At 43.5% G+C, this 13,966-nt stretch overlaps 1 long non-coding RNA gene across 13 annotated transcripts in view; it reads left to right on the top strand.

Moving 5' to 3' along the window:
- The window catches only part of LOC139038264 (uncharacterized), a 116,739-nt gene that overhangs the window by 63,226 nt on the left and 39,547 nt on the right, over positions 1 to 13,966 (top strand). The gene's annotated exons all lie outside the window — the stretch shown is intronic.

The following is a 13,966-nucleotide window of genomic DNA, read 5'->3' as shown; positions in this document are numbered from 1 at the left end:
AAGGTCACACTTTGGATTTTTGGTCAGTGGGTCAAGCCATATACACTGTTGGAAGATGACCTCCATTCCATTTTTCTCTGAATAGTGTTTCCTCCTGCTTATAGTTGGTGCTTAACAGATTCAGAGGGGTGATGAAGATGATTTTCAGTTTTGTGATTGCTCTAGCCTTCTGCATGGCTACATGGAAGGATCTGGCTTCAGAATCTCCTGGATGAGTTGTTGATGGTGACCTGGGGCAGCATCTCAGAGGAGCCCTAGGCCTGCTGAGAGGCATCTGTCACTGACTCACAACAGCCTTAGGTGCTTGCCACGCCCACTCAGTTTCATTGCTCAAAATCCAGACTAGTCCTCAGAATAGGAGACTGATTCCTCTTCTGTGTTTTGTGTTTTCTGCAGTGGGTTTGTCTTTAACAATGAGCCATTCATGCGCACCCGGGGAGCTACCCAGGACCAGGGAGACGGCTGCAGGCCCTGCAGGCAACTGGCCATGCTCCAGTCCAGATATTCTTGGGAATGTGGAATTATTTGAATCAAAGAGAAATAAATCTTTTGCAAATGTTAATATAAATGACTGTGGGAAGGGCTTGGTGCTAAAAGAGAAGCTGAGAATTCTTGGTGCCTACTGAGTTATTTTTTGGCAGGCAATACTACTAGGTTGCTATGGGAATGATGAAGACAAAATAATAGTCATATTTTTAATGATTGCTCTTGTGTCATCTTCAACTGCCATAGGTTGAAAAAAACTACTGCTAAAATCACTTTGACTACTCTTGTGTCATGTTTTGTTTTTTTTTCTCCTGTACTTAAATTTGCAAACATATCTCTCTAAATCAGTTCATGGATCCAGCTGGACCATATTCTATATAAGCATGAAGGAACCATTACTTTTGAAGTCTATACCTTTCATTATATGCTTTCTGTGTCATAGGTTTCAGTTAGAAAGGGTGTACCCTGGGGAATCTGAAATTCTGTGCACTTTTCTGATGGGATGGAGAGGGAAACTGTGCAGTGTGGGACAGAGGCCAGTTGACCTGGGCCAGGTCTCCCCTTTGCCATTTCTAGCTGTGCCAACTCAGGGCAATCAATAAACTTTCCTGAACTAAGTTCCTGCGTTTGTAAAATGGTGTTCATTACACCACCACTGAAGGGTTGTGAGCCCTATAGAAAATGGATGTAAATTCCTATTACAGGGATCATGAATAACTGAAAATAGGAGGCCAGTTCCTCAATGTCCATGGCAGGAATCACAACTAAATCTTTTTCATTTTTAATGTCCTGTGGGATCTTTCATTGCAGCACACAGGTTCTCTAGTTGTGGCACACAGGCTCCAGAGTGCACGGGTTCAGGAGTTGTGGCGCACAGGCTTAGTTGCTCTGTGGCATGTAGGATCTTATCTCCCTGACCAGGGATTGAACCCTTGAACCCTGCATGACAAGGTGGATTCTTAACCTCTGGACTACCAGAGAAGTCCTGCAACTCAACCCTTCTCTTTAAGCTAAGAAGCAGTCTCAGACTCCTCAATACAATGACCTAGGTAGCCACTATCTATTTATCAGAGTTGGCATGCAAGATTTGCCAAAGCACAATCCTTGGCATTTGATTGATGTTCAATAGGCGGTAGTCCTTAATTATTACTCTTCTTCTGTTATTACTATTAACAGGAGGCTGTGGATGTAATAGGGACGCAGAAGATGTGGGTTTGTTCCCTGGGTTGGGAAGATCCCCTGGAGGAGGAAATGGCAACCCACTCCAGTACTCTTGCCTGGAGAATCCCATGGACGGAGGGGCCTGGAGGGCTAGAGTCCATGGGGCTGCAAAGAGTCAGCCACGACTGAACTACTGAGCACGCATGCATTTAGATGTCACAGCAGGAAACACAGGCAGTTACTTTTTGCTTTGCCCATTATAATTCATTTTGCGTCTGGAGCCAGCAGCTTTGGATACTGCTGATAGCGCACCTAACTTGGGGTACTGGTCTCTGATCTTTGTATCTCTGTTGGTCCCTTTCTCCCCTTTCTTTGCTGGCTCCACCTCATCTCACAGACCTCCAAACACTGAAGTGTCTCAAGGCTCCTCTTTTGTTTTTTTATCCACCTTCACTATGATCTCGTTTGATCTCATGGCTTTCAATATCATCCAGATGCTAACAACACCAACATTTGGATCTCCAGGCTGGATTTTAGCTCTGAATTCTATTGTATATTCAACTGCATACTTGAGACACATCTCTAATAGGATGTCTGTAATATGATGTATCTATTAATTGGGTACCTCAAAAGCATCTCCACTCCAACAAGTTGGTGTTAAACTCCTGATTCATGATCCCTTCCCCTGCAACCCATATCCACTGCTCCCATAGTCTTTCTCATTTTAGCAAAAAGCAATTCATCCCAAGAGCTGTTCAAGAGGAAAAGCTCAAAGTCATGGATTCTCTTTCCCTCGTACCCCACGTCCAATTCACCAAGAAGTCCCATGGCTTGAACCTCCAAGAATCTTACTCCTTGTTACCCTCTCTACCACTCCCATCATAGTTCAAGCCATGATCTTCTCTCACCTGGACTATTGTCATAGCCAATAAGAGACTACAATTGTTTTTCAGCATGTAGGTTGTGTGATTCTTTTAAATGGAAATCAGACCCTGTCACTCCTCTGTTCCACACCTTCCACATCTTGCCATCTCACCTTGCATACAAAGCAGAGCCCTTCCGTTGCTCTAAAAGACCTCACATGATTGGCATCAACCACCTTTCAGACGTCGTTCCCTTCCACTGTACCTGCACCCATTCTGCTGTAGCCACACTGGTTTTCTTGCTGTTTCAAGCAGATCCTCTTCCTGCTTCAGGTCTTTGCACTATTGACTCTCTGCTTGAAAAGTGCTTCCTCCAAATACACACAAAACTTGCCTTCTCATTTCTTTCATCCCAGTTTATCAGCAAGACCATCTTAAATATAAAACATAGCAACCACACTCCTTACCCCTTCAGTCGACACCTCCTGTCCATGGCACTTATCAACATCTGACATATTATGGCTTTACTTGTTTATTTAAAGTAAATAAATGGAATGGTGCTTGGAATAATGCTTTGGTGTTCAAGTATTGAGAACAGAAGTGCCTCTTTAATTACCAATCTTACCTTCCCAAGGTGGTCTTTCCCCTTCTTGCATTCCCCAAATCCTATTCTTCCAGACATAGCTGAAATCCCATTCTTGTAAGTAAGACCTCGGACCTCCACTCCTATCAGAGGTGTTAGGTCCTTTCTTAAATTCCTAGGGTTCCCACCATCCAGTCCTTGGTTCACTGTTCATGCAGTTTGGACATCCACTGCTGCAGGGAATAAGTATCTGAATATTTTACTGTTCAACTTTGTATAAGCTTATATTTGAAATCCTCCACTGGGTTAGACTATATACTGGTTTGGAGTGAAGAAACTAATCCCTTGGGTAACTCAAGGCCTTGACCATATCTGGTACTCAATAAATGTGTATTTCTATCAGATTTTATTAACTTGCCAATGAGAATAACAGACAAAAATCATGAGTTCTACCCTGAGGAAATAGATTTACTCTGCCTTCTTAGTAGTTTTTTTTCCTTTAATTTCTTTCCCCCCAAAGAAATTAGCCGTGAATTAGGTCTCCCATGGTGTCTGCAAACATATTAGTAGCATAAGCTCTTTTGTGTGGGTCTGGCTTAAAGATTTTCAGGGAGAAGAAATCAAGTTGAGAAGGAACAAAGAAGAATGTGTTTTGAGAGTCTTAAAGGGAAGTGGTCAAGAAAGTCAATGTTTCAGGAAGATATTTATGATATTTCTATTTATGGTAGGGTAACAGCATAGTGAGTCTAGTAAAAGATGTGTGTGTGTTTTGTCCCTTGGTAATTGACATACCTCCAGAGTGATTCTAAAAATGCATGTTCCCATTTCATTTGGAATTAAATGTCTTAATAGGCATGTGCTCATTCTAAGGCTGTTAGGATTTTGAAGATCAGAACAGAGATTCATGCGGTGTGAAGAGAGACCAACCCCTGATGTGTGCGGGTAGCCAGCCTCACAGGAAACCCATTTCTGATCACTGTGCTGTGGAAGGTGGGGTGGAAGGAAGGGCTCTGGATGTGCAGGACTTCTGTGCTTCTTCCTCGAAGGCCATGGCAGTGAGAAAGGAATTACTCATCACAGAACTCTGTTAACTTGTCCACTCAGGTCAATAAATACTGCCATTTCCACTGACTCATTTTGTGGGAAAAAAAGATGACAGGCAAGAAAGAGGGAGAGAGTGGGTGGGAAGGGAATTTTGTAGTTTACTATAGCATATTCCCCTACCCCCAATATTTTATTGTGAAGATTCTGAAATAGACAGAAAAGTGAATGAATTACACAGTGAACACCTATATGCCCATTTAGACTCTACAATGAACATTTTGTTAGATTTATTTTATTACCTATCTCTTCATCCCTCTATCAATCTGTCTCAAGAAGAGCACTCTATGAGTTTTGACAAAGGCTTTCACCTGTGTGACCCAAACCCCTATCCAGATATAAAATACAGCCTTCACCTCAGAAAGTTCCTTCATGCCTCTCTCCAGGGGGTCCCTGCTCCCACCTCACTCCCAGAGGTTACCACTTTCCTATATTTATTTTTACTGTAAATTAGTTTTGTTTATTCTAGAACTTTTCGTGAGCTTTGTTTCATTCAAATTTTGAAATTCATCCATATTGTTATGTATATCCATTTATTTTTTAAACTAAAACAATCTCTATTCATTTTCTCATTTTCAGAGAATCAGGTTAGCAATGTATTTAGAAAGTAGTAGGGAAAAAGGGAAAGTGAAGGTTTGTTTTTTTTTTTAGGGAAGACTTGAAAGGGACCCAAATGACAGCTGTGTTGGCCCTTAATTTTCCATAAGAAGTCATAAAGGACCAGTGATTGCTTGGGGTTATGTAGACTAAGCTGAACAAGAACCCGGGTCTCTCGACTCGATGCTTGAAACAGTTGAGGAGCAGCTGAGTGGGATGGTTGTTTTGAGCTGAAGCTATGTGAGAAGCGAGAGTTTCAACAGAGATTTGCTTTAGAGGATGTGAAACTCCACTAACCTCATGTGACAAGAAATCCTCCGAGGCCTTGGTGTGGAGCCAGGGTGGGGAAGGCTGACGCGGCTTCGGGTTACCGGCTCCAGATCTGAACCACTGGCTGGGGGTGACTTTCTGCTTTGCAGTAAAATGAGACGTGGGACAGGGGAGCTTTTCCTCAGCAGCATACACAGGCAGGTTAATGCTAAAGGAACAAAAAGCCAAGAAAGGCATCTTCAGCCACATTGTCCTCCCATAGGAAGGGACGTGGAGCTGAAAATAAAACACCGGGGGTTGGGGGTTGGCGGGGGGTGATACCATGTCACAGACAGAGCCTTTGTCTCCAATTCAGCCCAGAATGACAATGACCTGGTGGTGCCTGCCTGCCAGCTGTTGGCTGGCCTTTGTGAAAGTCCCCGATGTCCAGGCCAATGCTTAGTGGGCAGGTATCCATATCATGAAGCCAACTGGCACCACCGCCACCTTTGTTGGTGAAATGAGCCCAATGTCAGGGAACTGAGGCTGCTGGGCCACTCTGGCTACCAGCTGGCAGGTGCAAGCCCCAGGGGCAGGTGCCCTAGGGAGACAAGGCCGGTGTTGCCGTGGTAACTGATCAAAAAAGGACTTTTCTCCTTCAAGGTCGGTTTGACCTCTTTTCTGCCTGGGGAATGCGGTGAGGAAGAAGAGACTTCGTGGCAACTCTGACTCGTGTGTGAATGCATTTCTCGTCTGTTTTGAATGCGCTGCTTCTCGTTGGATCTTATTAGTGTCGCCTGCTGGGCAAATCTGGGGGCTGGTGGATCTCTTGGGGGATGTTATCGTGGCCGGAGATCGGGTCACCAGAGAAGTCCCAGGAGAGACAGTCCAGTGTAAACCAAGCAGGACTGAACAAAGATTTCCAAAGGCGTTTCTGAAGGGCAGCCAGTCAGGTTGGACGGGTTCTTTGGGCTATTCCGGGATAAGAGATTAGTGCTGACTGTTTGCGGCTTGTCACCCTGGATGTCCTTTGGCCAGCCTGTCCTGGGCACAGGGGTGAAGGGACCCTTGTCAGCTTGCTGGGTGCCTCAGCAATTTGACACAATGAGTTCATTGTAAAGAAACAAACTTTCCTTAGCACTGGTGTCCTCTCTGTAGCTCTTACAGGCATGCCTTTACCTCCGGCAAACACATATTCTGGCTTGGATAGAAGAGTTTAGTTTAATGTTTGTATTTCTGTGTCTCAAACTCTGGTTCTGACTCAGGTCATTAGGTTGTGTCAGGAATTTTCCCACTTCCCATCTCGTGTGTGTGCTCACATGATGAGCTTCACTTTCTGTGCCCTTAGGTTCCTGTTAGGAGAAATAATAGTGTTATGATGGTGATGGGGGGGCTTCCTGAACTCCTGGAAATTTTTACTCCTATCTTCCCACTGGGAGGCTATCAAAATTATTCAGGTAGGATGGCACTCTGACAGTAGGAAATGCTAATGACTCTTGGTAAATCATGAGCAAATTGCTTGCAAATATAACCATGGAAATAAGCCTCTGTCTCCTAATGTGTGAAATGAAAAGATTAGATTGAAGGCTCTTTAAAACTTTGCCAGCTAGTTTCCTAAGATTTTTCATTTCGGCATGGAAAACAAAAGCTCTGAATAGATTCAACAAGTAACAAACTGACCTTACTTACAAATTTTTGCCCTAGATCCTATATTTAGTAAATATTTATAATTCATCTACTAAATATAGGCACTTGGGATATAGAAATGGGAAAGCAGCATTTTCTATCATTTTCTATCTTGGAGGATCTCATGGTTTAATGGGGAAAAATAGCAGGAAGAAATTATTCTCAATATTGGCAGGAGTCTGGGGACTTCCCTGGTGGTCTAGTGGTTAAGACACTGAGCTTCTAACGCAAACCTGTTTTACAAGTTCAGTCCTTGGTGGGGAACTGAGATCTCACATGCTACGCGGCGTGGCCAAAACGCACACACACATACACACACATATTGGCAGTTTCCATGCAAAAGAGTTACCTTTTGGTTTGGAAAAGCACTTTAATGGGCGTGTTTAATGTGGAAAGACGAGCCCTTCCCTCTCCTCCTTAACTGGCAAGGTCAGGACTAAGGTGATGTGAAGCATTTGCCTTAGATGCAGAAAGAAGGGGATGCCAGAAAACTTAGTGATCAAGATAAATACTATTAGAATGTAATACTTAAAAAATAAAAACTAAAAAAGTCCATGATGAACAAAGGATGCAAATTTTAAAGGAAGAGAGAATCTCATCCTGCAAGTGTATAATCTTATCTCACTTTCCTCACCCTAATTCTGGTCCTGGTTCCAATAAAACTTTATTTAGAAAGTATTCCAATCTGACTTTTTAAAACCATTGCAGTAAAATATCTCAAGATTTAGATAAGAGTGTTGCAGAGTTTAGGGTTTTGGAGGTTTTTCATTAGAAGGAGAAGGCCCTTGAGGGCATGGGGTCCCTGGAAGATGGTGGTGAGCACAAATGAGAAATTCGTCATGGCAGAGAATGGTTGATAAATATTTATGAAAAAATGGTTCGAAAAGGGTTTGACGTTATTCCTTACACTGTGCTGCAACTACTCACTCTCTCCCCTACGCCTCAGTTAGATGTCTGATACATACAATAATCCATGGATTCATACTGCTTTGAGGAAGAGGAAGGAAGAAGGGTGGTGTCCAGCACGGGAGGAAGTGGTCTAGTGAGAGGAGGGCAGATGGAGGAACCAGGCAGGATGAAGTAAGGCCGAGCTCAGGAGAAGCTTCGTCCCCTGAAATCCACTGGAGAGAAAATGGAAGGAACTTTGCAGATTCAGCCCATGCACTGAAATACGGCATGTTTTGCAATATTAAGGGAAAGAGAGACCCTCAGGTAACAGACACTGGAGCTGTACCTGTAAATCAAAAATTGTGTGACTGTACTGGATCTTTGGTTTACCCCTCCAGGTCCACTCACCCAGGTCCATTCACCATCCTTCTCTTGGCTTTCTTCCTGGGAGGCTGCCCTCTACAGATCATGTTACAGGGCTTTCTTACTCTTTGGCTTCCAGCTGGATTTGGCCCTTGACAAGTACCAGTAGACTTTTGGAGAAGCCAGGAAAGTGTATTTTATCCTTTCCTGAGGGTTTGCTATAGGCTGATTCCAATTCCTGCCAAACATCCCTCTCATTCCTTTGCCAGGCTCTGAGAACCGCTCCTTCCTGTTACCCTTTCAGGCTAGAGTTGGTACCAGCCCCTCCTATTGCCTGGGGATGCACCATCTTTTGTGATTTCCTTCCATACTGCTTCTTTGTAATCAGCTGATACAGACCCTGACTGATACAGTGTGAGAAGTATTAAAAAGGGTTGTACAGCCCATTATAGTTCCGAGGTGGAGGAAGCAACCAATTGCCCAGTGGGAGGAAGACGGGTGGGCTTCACAGGTGATGTCTGAGCCCAATCTTATGGGATGAGACATTTCCTTTGGATTAGGTTAAACCGCAGCCTACAAACAGTCTTACATCTGTCAGGCAGGTGTTGGTGTACGCAAATCTCGATGGTCTGCATGGTCTTAAAAGACAGTGATTATCCAGCGAGCTTAAAAGGCACAGAAAGCTGAAGCAATAAAATAGCAATCGTCCATATTCCTATAATTCCTATTGATAATCTGGCATGCTTTCTTCCAGACTTTTTACAGAGTTGAAATCACACTCTGTATACCATTTTGGATCCTAGTTTTCTCTAACATTACATAATAAGCAATTTTCCCACAACTGAAAGGTGCTGCAAATATCTGCTCAGAGGCCACTCCTTTTAGAGGTAGCACAATAACCTTAAGGAACTGAATGCTATTACATCATATAGACATACTGTGACTTTTAATAAATAATGCTCCAGTAATATTGCATTTTTATATCTTTTTTTTGCATTTTTATGTCATTAAATTTTTCTACCAAATTAAAAAAAATTGATACTAAAAAACCTGACTAAAAACATACCTGTACTTCAAGATGGTTGAATTACCATAGCGTTTTGGTGGGTTGTTTTCTTTTCCATAATATTGAGGAAGACTGAGTTTTCTTTTGGTGGGTGAGAAAAAGAGGAAGTGGTACCTGGGACTCCATTCTAAGGGTAGGCCTAGGAACTTGGCCAGGTAAGAATCCTTATGAATGGACATTAGCAGCAGTGATGCCCACGTTAGACTTTATGATGCACTCTATAATTCCTTTCCAAATTTTCCACACCTTCAGCATTAGTCCATGCAATATGGACTTATGTTGACAGTGACTGATAGAGGGAAGAGCCAAGAACAGCAAGTGTACAAAGGGTAAAGGGTTGAAAGAGTGGACAAGAGGGTCAGGGCTGATTAGGAGGATCCTGGACCAGGGGTTTAAAGAGAGAGGTGACTGGCTCTCCCCCAGGGGAACCATCTTGTGGCTGATTTTCTGAAATATTGGGCTGGCCCTTCTGCAGTTCTAAGAATTATGTCTGGATATCAAAAGAAAGAGCAGCCCCAATATAATGCTGGACTTGTTATATGTCATTCCAATAGGATGCACTTAGTTGTTCAGTCGTGTCTGACTCTTTGTGACCCTTTGGACTGTAGCCCGCCAGACTCCCCTGTCCATGGGATTCTCCAGGCAAGAATACTGGAGTGGGCTGCCATGCCCTCCTCTGGGGATCTTCCCGACCCAGGGATCAAACCTGTGTCTCCTCTGTCGTTGCACGCATATTCTGCATCAGGGAAGCCCAATAGAAAGTAATAGGGAAACACAGGAGGGGATGGATGAGGAGATAGTGTGAGGAATGGATTTGGTGCCATTGTGTGGGAAGATCCTGGGTATTAGAACTAGATGAGGGAAGTAATATTTTACCAGAAGAGTTGCTACAAAATGATTGAGAAGAGTACCAGTATCAGTATCAATATCAGTATCAATAAGAGTATCAGTATCAATTGATAAATTGAACAGGATTTAGAAAGGGAAAAAGATAACTCTGTATGAAGTGAAGTCGCTCAGCTGTGTCTGACTCTTTGCGACCCCGTGGACTGTAGCCTACCAGGCTCCTCCATCCATGGGATTCTCCAGGCAAGAGTACTAGATTGGGTTACCATTTCCTTCCCGAGGAGATTTTCCCAACCCAGGGATCCAATCCAGGTCTCCCACATTGGAGGAAGACGCTTTAACCTCAAAGCCACCAGGAAAGCTCTGTGTAGCAAGGAGTAAACTTCCCTTTATAAAACTGAAATGTGGCAAGGTAAGCTATGATCCGACTTACTATTTGCAATAGGTGCTTATAGGAAAGGGATTAATATTCCAATGGACTTGACCTCCCAAAATAACAAAATTACTTGGGTTTGTTTCCCTTTGGGTGTTCATCCCATGATTAGACTCATTCAAAACCTGAAATTATCTGTGCATTTCTTTTTCAGTGAAAATTCTTTTCCATTAGAAACCTGAAATAAGTCACTTATTTATTCTCATGCTATTATCCAGCCCATCTTTCAACTCACACTCAGCCTCTGTTTGACGTGAAGCTTGGGAATGGCTTAGAAAAAGCATCTGATTGAGACGTTTTTCACACGACTTTGCCAGAAGGGGTTTCTGCATTCAGCCTGGGAGGCTTCCACCCTGAGAACTGCCTTAACTGAACATTCAAATACGATTGCAAGAACTTGGATGTGGAATTCATAATAGTTTCTGAAAATAATTTATAGAGTGGTTCTCTTTTTCCTTGGGAAATGTAAACATAGCAGCTCTTAGGGAAAGGCTTGGAGAATTCTGGGAAAATACAGGCATAATGTTTCGATGAGCCTTTTATTGTCATATCGATTGGATAAGCTTTGGTTTGGGAATCTGTCTTAGAAAGAAGCATATCGGATTTTGGCAAGAAGACTGCTTTAATAAAATATAATCTTTAAAGCTCAGAGACCCATTACTTAATGCCTAAGTTAGGTTAAAGGGCCATTGCTTCTGCTACATCCCTAGAATCTTATGTTTGCATAGTATGAAACCAGTACTGACCACCCCTATCCAAAATCAACTAAAGAAAAACACAAAAATACTTCCTTCTGTCTAATAGTACAATACTCTTTTATGTGAGTTGCCTCTCGGCTGGAAAGCAGGAGTGAGTTCTCAGCATCCTGGAATCTATTTTTCTTGTATTAACACAGCATTGAAAGATCTCTAACACTGAGTTCAGGACTATTCATCTGAGCTTGTCAATGTTGCCTTCTCTTTTCTTATTAGTTTGATTGCAAATAGAGGACACCCATTTGAATGTATGTGGATTACATAACTTAGAGGATAAATTCTACTACTCTTCCATAAATTCTACAATCTGAATCAATATTCCTAAAAGAAGTCCACATGTTAGATTGATAGACTGAGACCAAAAGGATAAAATTTTATAAGAAATGAACATTAGATCTTAGGTTGTACTCCTGTTTGTGCTTAGTCACTCAGTTGTCTCCAAATCTTTGCCACCCCATGGACTGCAGCCCACCAGGCTTTTGTGTCCATGGGGATTCTCCAGGCAAAAATACTTGAGTAGATTGCCATGGCCTCCTTCAGGGGATATTCACAACCCAGGGATCGAACCAGGGTCTCCTGCGTTGCAGGTGGATTCTTTACCATCTGAGTCATCAGGGAATCCCAGATCTTAGGTTAAAATAGTTCAGTTGACTGGAGATGACTGACTTAACAGATGTCCATGGGAAAAGTCTCATGAGTTTTGTCCCCAGGAAGTTCAGTGGGAACTTGCAGTATCACATGACAAGCACTCAACTCTTAGAGTGCATTCATGGAGTTAGAATTCTATCAAGGGTAGGCCTTTATTTTAACCCTGGCCAAACCTCGCCTGAATTCCTTGTCTTTAAAAGGGTCCAACACAAAAATCAAGTGACTCTATCCTGTGGGAAACTGTTGCAGGAATTTCAGGAGCCGTGATTTAGCCCAAAGAGGAAAAGCTCGGGAGGAGTCCTGAATGATTGCTGTCTGGAAATATTTATCGGAAAGGGTGAGGGTTTTCTGGAATCTGACGGTCTGGCACTGAGCTAAGACTGGGATCGATGTCTGAAGATTGCAAGGTAAATCCTTTGGGGGTTAAAATAAAAGAAAATTCTCTGATGAATAAGATTTATTCAAAAGTGAAATGCCCTGGCATGGAAGGAGGGCAGTCCCCTGGTCCTGCAGAATGAGGCCAGAGATCAACCTTCTGGCAAGGAGGTTGTGGGGAGATAGAAGTGTGAGGATGCACTAGGTTGCCTTTCAGAGTCCGTCCATTACTAAGTAGGCAAAGTTTGTCTCTGGAGCTGTCCCATCTCCCGTTTACCCCAGCTGTTACTTTGGGAATGACAGGATCACCTGCATCCCACCATAATATTGATGACTTATAAGACTTGAGGTCTTGATAGATTGATACTTCAATAAATTTCCACCAAATAGTGTGGAACACTTCTTTTCATGCAGACCACACTTGCTTTTTGGCTTCCCAGGTGGTGCTAGTGGTAAAGAACCCACCTGCCAGTGCAGGAGATGTAAGAGATTCGGGTTTGATCCCTGGGTTGGAAAGATCTCCTGAAGAAGAAAATGGCAACCCACTCTAGTGTTCTTGCCTGGAGAATCCCATGGACAGACTGGTGGGCTACGGTCCTGAGGGTCACAAAGAGTCATACATGACAGGAAGCAACTTAAGAAAGATGGACACTTGCTTTAGCCTACAAACAAAGGCAGTGTTACAAGAATGGGAGATTTTTACATGAAAGAAGAAGCTCCTGGAGGGAGACATCTAGGCAGAGGTCAACTTGCACCTCCTAAATGAAAATATAAAATCACATCCTTCTATTCCATGGAGGTAGGAAATTGCAGATGATGCATCCTCATCTGCCTACTCTGGACAGTATGCTGGTCTGTTTCCTCAGGACAATAACAGTCATTACCTAATGGGTGCTGGAGAAATAGATTGCTCTCTACCATTCCTTTGTCTTGTTATGGGATCAATAAGATCAGTACAAACAGTAGCTGTGATCTTGTTGCTTGATAGAAATTTTTTAGCCACCTTTTCCCTCTAGGTCATCTTTATCTCGCCTTCAAACAGGACTATAAAGATGGATTATTTGAACATAGCTGCAATCATAAACTCTCAGCTCATTCCTTGTCTCTCTTCTCTCTCCCAGCCACCAAGGAGAGTGGAATAGGGAGGGTGTCTACCCTGCAAGAAGGCAGGATACCAAATATTTGCAGGGTGAAGAGACACCATCCCAGGAGATGGGAGAAAGGCCTGGAAGGGAGAGGAGAACTGAGGAGTATTTTTCTCTTCTATCTAGGAGGCTCCTGGGGACCTCTTTCTGAACCCAGCATCCATCCTGCTGGTCTCTTAGCAGAGATGCGCAGGGGTCCTGTAGAGGAATCCTGCAGCTGCTGGGGGCTCGCAGAAGATGGGCAGTGTGTCTCCCGGTCCTTGTTAGCCCCACAAATGGCCCATTGAGGGGGTGCAGGAGAAAGAAGAGGCATCCAGGCCTGGCCCTGGGGTCCCTCAATGGGGGCACTGTTCAGGCTTGGGTGGAAGCCAGCGCCGATACCACGCTGGTTGTTAAAGCCTCATTCTTTCCAAGGAGGCGGCTGGAAAGGCAGCAGAGCAGCTGAGGCTCCAGAAAAGGTACTTCTCTTGTTCTTCCCAAGGCTGGACGGACACACGAGAGGAAGCCACTTCCTTTTCAATTATTTTCTCTTGTTCATTACATTTACATCTCAAGCATTTTTCCTCTTCCTTCTTACTCTCTGTTTTATTACTCAAGACCCCACACTGATGGCTTTTCCCCTTCTCCCCCCTAGTCTCAACTGAAACTTAGAAATGATGTAAAAAGTTTCTCTGTTTTATACCAGTCTCCCTGGGCAGCCCATCAGGGAAGCACCCCCAGA

This window comes from Odocoileus virginianus, chromosome 14, assembly GCF_023699985.2.
Source record: "Odocoileus virginianus isolate 20LAN1187 ecotype Illinois chromosome 14, Ovbor_1.2, whole genome shotgun sequence".
NCBI classification, from domain to species: Eukaryota; Metazoa; Chordata; class Mammalia; order Artiodactyla; family Cervidae; genus Odocoileus; species Odocoileus virginianus.
Note: the sequence above shows the minus strand (reverse complement) of the source record. Positions and strands in the feature narration are given on the sequence as shown.